This window comes from Cloeon dipterum, chromosome 3 (genome assembly GCF_949628265.1).
Source record: "Cloeon dipterum chromosome 3, ieCloDipt1.1, whole genome shotgun sequence".
Lineage (NCBI taxonomy): Eukaryota > Metazoa > Arthropoda > Insecta > Ephemeroptera > Baetidae > Cloeon > Cloeon dipterum.
In genome coordinates, this window is record NC_088788.1 from 23,347,696 (window position 1) to 23,353,701 (window position 6,006).

Below are 6,006 nucleotides of genomic sequence, written 5' to 3' on the forward strand. Positions count from 1 at the left end.
CCAGGTGTTTTTGTACAATCAGAAAGCTCCATTGTTCTTTTGAACAAAAAGACAACCTCTACGTTCCATTCTTGTCTAAATAAAAGTATTTTTCCAGCTCAAAATGCGCAACAAAAGACCAGTCGGCGCGATGGCAATCACGCCCTCATTATATGCCGCATTGTTGGGAACAAAATGCAGCACTCCCTGGAGCGGAAAACGGGGGCAGTGCGTGCGATTTTCAATAGAAAAATATTCCGCTGCTCTTTTCTGCCAAACCTCACAAAGAGATCAAACGCATTTTCATAAACTCCTTTGGTCACAATGCGCAACCATCGCTAGTTAAATCAGATTTGAACGTGAAAACACGCGCCGCGCGCATCGCACTCGACTGGAAAAGATTTTAAACACGCGCATCATGAAAGCCAGTGCTCTCTCATTAATTTGAAGCTTTTGTTGCTGTTGGCGCAAGCAGTAAGTGGAGAAAGACGAAAAGAGCCAGATCGCACAGAAGGTCTCACTGACTCCGCCACCGGATATGTCAATTAATCACAACTTTATATTTAGAGCATACTCGTGCACATTTGATGCCGCACTTTTAAGACTAATGCTTCACAAAAAAAAAGTCTGGTTAGAGCCAGAAAAAGATTTTTTTGAGTGACCAAAGGTGAAGAAATTTATGTTCCAATTTGTTTACATAAACACAATTAAATTTTTCAATAATTTCATCCAATCAAAAGTTCTTAATATTAAGTATAAAATTATCTCGCACGTGTATATACTGTTATACAGCCAGCTGGGCTTCATTAGCCGAAATCTTATCCTGCAAAATAAAATTCACGCCCCTAGGTGTTAGCTGCAGGAAATTTTGAATCTGAAGTCATTGAAAACGATCCACTATCCATTCTTGAACACATCCGAAAATCCTTTTTGTTTAAATTGATTTCTTTGTATTGCATATTGTATTTTCATGTTTTTAGCAAGTTTTTATTTTTGGTTGACATTTCATTGCATTGATAATATATTTCAGAATAAATAAACATTTTCAATCACTGGTACGAATTATTATTTGAAAGAATTTCTATAACTCAATGTGGAAAATCCTTCATTATGAATTTACCTTTACATCTTCAAAATTGACAACCATACATAATATTCAGACAAATCTGTCATTAATTTTCAGTTCAAGTATGAAAAACGTGGACGGATTGAAACGCATATTAAACTAACTGAACTCAATTGAAAGTGACAGTAAACGACCATTTTCTGTCTCTGGCCGCAGGGGTGCACTTTCGAAACGGGAAAAGGGTCGTGGGTTGAAATAATGCAGGTCATTTGTGCGGCGCAGAGGGGTGAGTTGGTTGAATCAGAGCATCAGCACAGCACTGGCAGGGGAGGCAAGCCGCGCGACGTTTCCACCATTGGACGCGAGCAGCTGCGAGAGCGAATCAAGATATCATGCACCCCGAGAAATAATGAAGTGATACCGACGAGTGCTTAATTCGGCAAGTTTTTCTTCATTGTGTTGTGCTGGCTGAGCCGAGAGTTTGTACGAGTGTAAGAGTGGCACACCCCTTTCGGCTCTGCGCGCTGATTACCACTATCGCACCAAGCCTCTTATTTAAGCTCGGAAGCCGCTTATGAAAATATTATTGTGCTGTCTGCTGGTAAGGCTCATCACAAAACGCTTAAAAGAAATTTAATTCTTTGGTGCTAAACGGATTAGCATAAATTTCGAGCCCGGTGCGCAGGCGAAAATCTGAAACACTCCCAATTAAAGCAGGCAATTGTTGTGAGAAAACAGCGCACTTTAACATATTGTTTTTTAAATTCACGTACTTTAACTTGTAAATTCGAAGCTGAAACAATTTCGAAAAACCAAATAATGTTACGAATTTGAAGTTTCTACGAACAAAGAAAAAAAATTTTGTTTAGTATAAAGTTAATAGTCACTATAATTTTTATTCAAAACGTGTGGAGAAGAGCCATTTTTAAAACCTGTTTGAGTACGCTGAACCTCATGCATGGTTATTTTTTCTATTTGTCAATACATTTTACCGGGGTTTCTTCAAAGAGAGAGATGAACTAAAGGCATCAAATAATAAAAATGATATTTGGTTACGTGGTCACAAAGAGGTTCCGGCGCTCTTTTAAAAGCCACTTAACAAATAAAAGTTATAAAAGGCAAATTTTATTATTTATGGAAATGTATAGAATTCCACAGCTTTGTACGTGAAGCACTTTTAAAATTGCCGCTGAAAGGTTTATCGGAGCATCACGGCGCTAAAATATCAAATTTACTCCCTGCATAGTTGTTCCTTTTCATTCGCCGCACGGGCAGACGAACACACTTTTTTTATAAATTTGTAACACCCAATTCGAAAGGGCACTCACCGATTTAGTTCAAGAACCAAACAGCCATCAAGTGTTTGTGAAACTTGATTCTGCAGTATTAAACGGATTACCCTGTTGCAGCAAAGGTCCTTCTCTGGCGCATGCATTGTTGCAGGAGCGCCCTTCAAGATAGGCATCACCCTCCGCTACTGCAGTGTAAGTGGCCCATTTGCCTATCAAATTTCCACCCACAAATTGCCTGTCATTGTCAAGAGTTTCAGGTGCAATCACCCTATGGGGAAATTCTAACACGCATGGGGATTGGGGATATGAGGCACAAATTTACGCAATAAACGAGATCCAACATGAAGAATAAAGACGAACGCAATTTTAAAGATTGTAGCAATACACTAGAGAATTTTTATAATGGTTTCCTTTTGCAGATTCTGGAAAGTAGACTAATTTTTATTTTGAACTCCTTCTCATAATCCAAGGCCTATTAAAATTTATTTGTCAAATCACGTCAAGAAATACTATTATATTCACTACAAATCTAAAAGTTCTGTCTAAGTTGTACAATATTCGAAATATTCATCATACAAAATTAAAATAAAAAAGATTATACTTGTCAATAATCGTCATTACAAAAAATTTAAAAGGAAAACTCGAAAAACCAACCTACGGAACCAGCTTATTCCTGATACACGAGATCTCTCGCTGCACTGACTAAGCTGCAGGCAAAAAAACGTTTTATCTTTATAGCCTTTGACCGCTTATGAATTATCCAATTTTAAACTATTAATTTTTTAAATAACCAAATTTACTGTTCTGCTTCAATAAATTTTGTAATTATATAGAGCAGTAAATTATTTATGATAATTAAGAAAAAACCTAACTGTTAAGCTTTCAGGTTTAAAATTATAAACATTTTAATTTCTTTGGAGTTATTGTGTGGGTTGTTGTTAGATTGGCTGGCGAGGTGTCTGGAATCAGGGGGCGAAGGGCCGTGTGCGTTCGGCTGTTCGTGTAGTGCACGTCTCATAGGTGGGCCCAGGCCAGCAGCCTCGGCCGTGAAACCTGAGCCGCGGCGAGAGAGCTCCAGCTAGGCCTGCATGCATGAAGAGTAGCCGTGTATGGGAGCTGATGGCACCGGCTGAATAATATTCGTGCACGCCTTCGTGCACCTCGATGACGAGATCCGGAGTGACGCTGAGGAAGCCATAACTGACTGACTGCGCGAAAGAAAGAAAGGTCGCTCTCTGCGTCCCTCCGTTTTTAATGCTTCTCGTCGTCTCTTCTTGTACACCTCATAGCTGCGCGCACACACACAATCGCCAAAACACACGCGCGGCCACTCTTCGCACTCGAACCGACAAATTTTTTACGCTTGAACTTTTTTGCTCTCCTACAATCGGTGACGCAGGGCTGCCTGCGAAGCAGGGAAACTAGTTTTGGCACACGAGACTTTGCCTCGAATAATTTGCATAATTAATTGGTGAAGCAACTGGATTACTAATTTTGTCTCAATTCAGATTATCAGCTAATCAATCAGAGATTACACGATTCATTGTATAAGGGTTTTGTTAATTTATTTTTTTTTTAATTCTAATATTACATTGGCCAACTAAGCTTGTTAAGCTTTTAAATCCACCACCTGCAGTAGGATAATTATGGTATGATTTTTTTTTAGTTAAAAGTCAGGAAATTTTTGATATACCGAGAATTTCTTGATGAATTTTTTTTCAAAACATATATGTTGGCTGTAATTTTGGCAGTTCATGAAATAAAAATTATTTCGAACTGAATAGAGTTTCACATTAAATATCTGCCATTTTAAAACTATTTTCACGAAACAACTCTGCGAAAAATTAAAAAATATATATTTGCAGAAATTGATTATTATTGCTATTTATATAATTTTAAAATCGTGAATTGAAAAACAAAAGAGGTGTGAGAATTGTGACTGTTTAAATAAAATCCTCGAAACTTCGGCAGTTTGCCTGGCGAGACATATCATTAATTAATTTTGCTTTTTTACTGCTTTCCTCATCTGTCACATGTGTCTGGCGTGCGAGATAAATTAATGATTCTCGCGCGATTCGTGCATAGTTTTTCGATTCTAATTGGACGCACGATGCTCATTTAAATACCGGAAGTTAAAGGCCTCGCCGCACATGCTGCCGATGCCACCACATTTGTAGCTAATATCGCACGCGCAGCTTGATAAATGCGAAAAGCGCTCCCCATGAATGCATATAGCACAGGGTGAAATCAACGGCGCTCCAATACGGATTTATCCCCCTCGTTACGGACGAGCGCAGGGACGAGAGAGGTCACAAAAAAGCCGAAACATATTTTGAGGAAGCGCAGCAGAAGCGCCTTTCGCTTTTTTATTTCTCCTTTGGGGATGGAAATGTTATATTTAAACCGAAAGCAACGCGAGCTCGTTGAGAGAGCGGCTGAGGAGCAAGTGACAGCAGCTCTTGGCTTGATAAATTCATTAAAATGAAACAAGCGGCTCCAGATTTTAACTTCTCGGCTGATGTGGTGACTTGTTGACTTCAACTCTTAAAGTGTATTTTCGGAGATGCCCGGGTTTTGAGAAGAAATATCAGAAGTGTGGCGTTTTGTAATCAGGCAATAATTATATTCTGTCAACACATTTCAATTACAACAATAGTTGGTATAATAAGGGCGTTGTTAAGGATATGTCGATATGTTTATTATTTTCCGCAGGTCTAATTATCAAATTAATTGGTATAAATTATGTGAAAATCTGCTGCACACAAGTTGTGTTTAACAAAGTTGTGTATATATAAATGGTTTGAATAATTAAAATACATAAAACCCACTGAAAACGCCGAATAGATAACAAATTTTCCATCAGAAATCTTCAGAAGGGACAATTGATATGAAAAATTATTTTCAATTAGTATGGTGCATATTCAAAGAGCCTTTCAGTTTTCCTTACTCAATTAGCAGTTGGTTGATTGAATTTACTGTTGGCCGAGTTATGGGAAATTATCAACAATTTGTCTCTTCAATGGACAGGGAATTCGCGGATTTAACCGATTTCCTATTAAAGCCAACCTTGTTTTTGTGTTCATTTTAATTCTCCTCATTGTGATCTAATCATTTAATAAAAAATGTGTGCTAGAAATTCTAACGATCATCAAAGAAAGGCGTCCAAACTTGGCATCCGTATATTTCCTTTTCATTTATTGCAACTTAAAAATTTAGATAAATTAATCTCATTCAATTTCTAAATTCAGTTTAAGAGTATTACAGGAAAATTATTCACAATTAACAAAACTCTAATATTTAAATATCGCATAATAAATGTTTATGTACTAAAATCTCTCAAAGTCGTGTTAAGCAGCTGCTGCCATTGAGTAACATTTTTTTAAAAGCTACTAAAATGCGGCTAAAGGACTAACAGGATAACTACCTGGGGGATGATCGAGGTTTTAAAGAGATATAAACCCTACTGTTATTGGAAGAAATCTCTAAAGGTTCTCTTTAGCACAGAATGTTGTTTACATAAGGGTAAAAAGCGATCACATTTTTCTGAAAAGTAGGCAAACAACAGAAAAGGTTCGTGAGAAATTCACTTACGCGTGGCCAGACACAAAAATAGTTTAGAGTACATAAAATTTCTGAAGCACACATACTTGACGAGGATTGAGACATCAT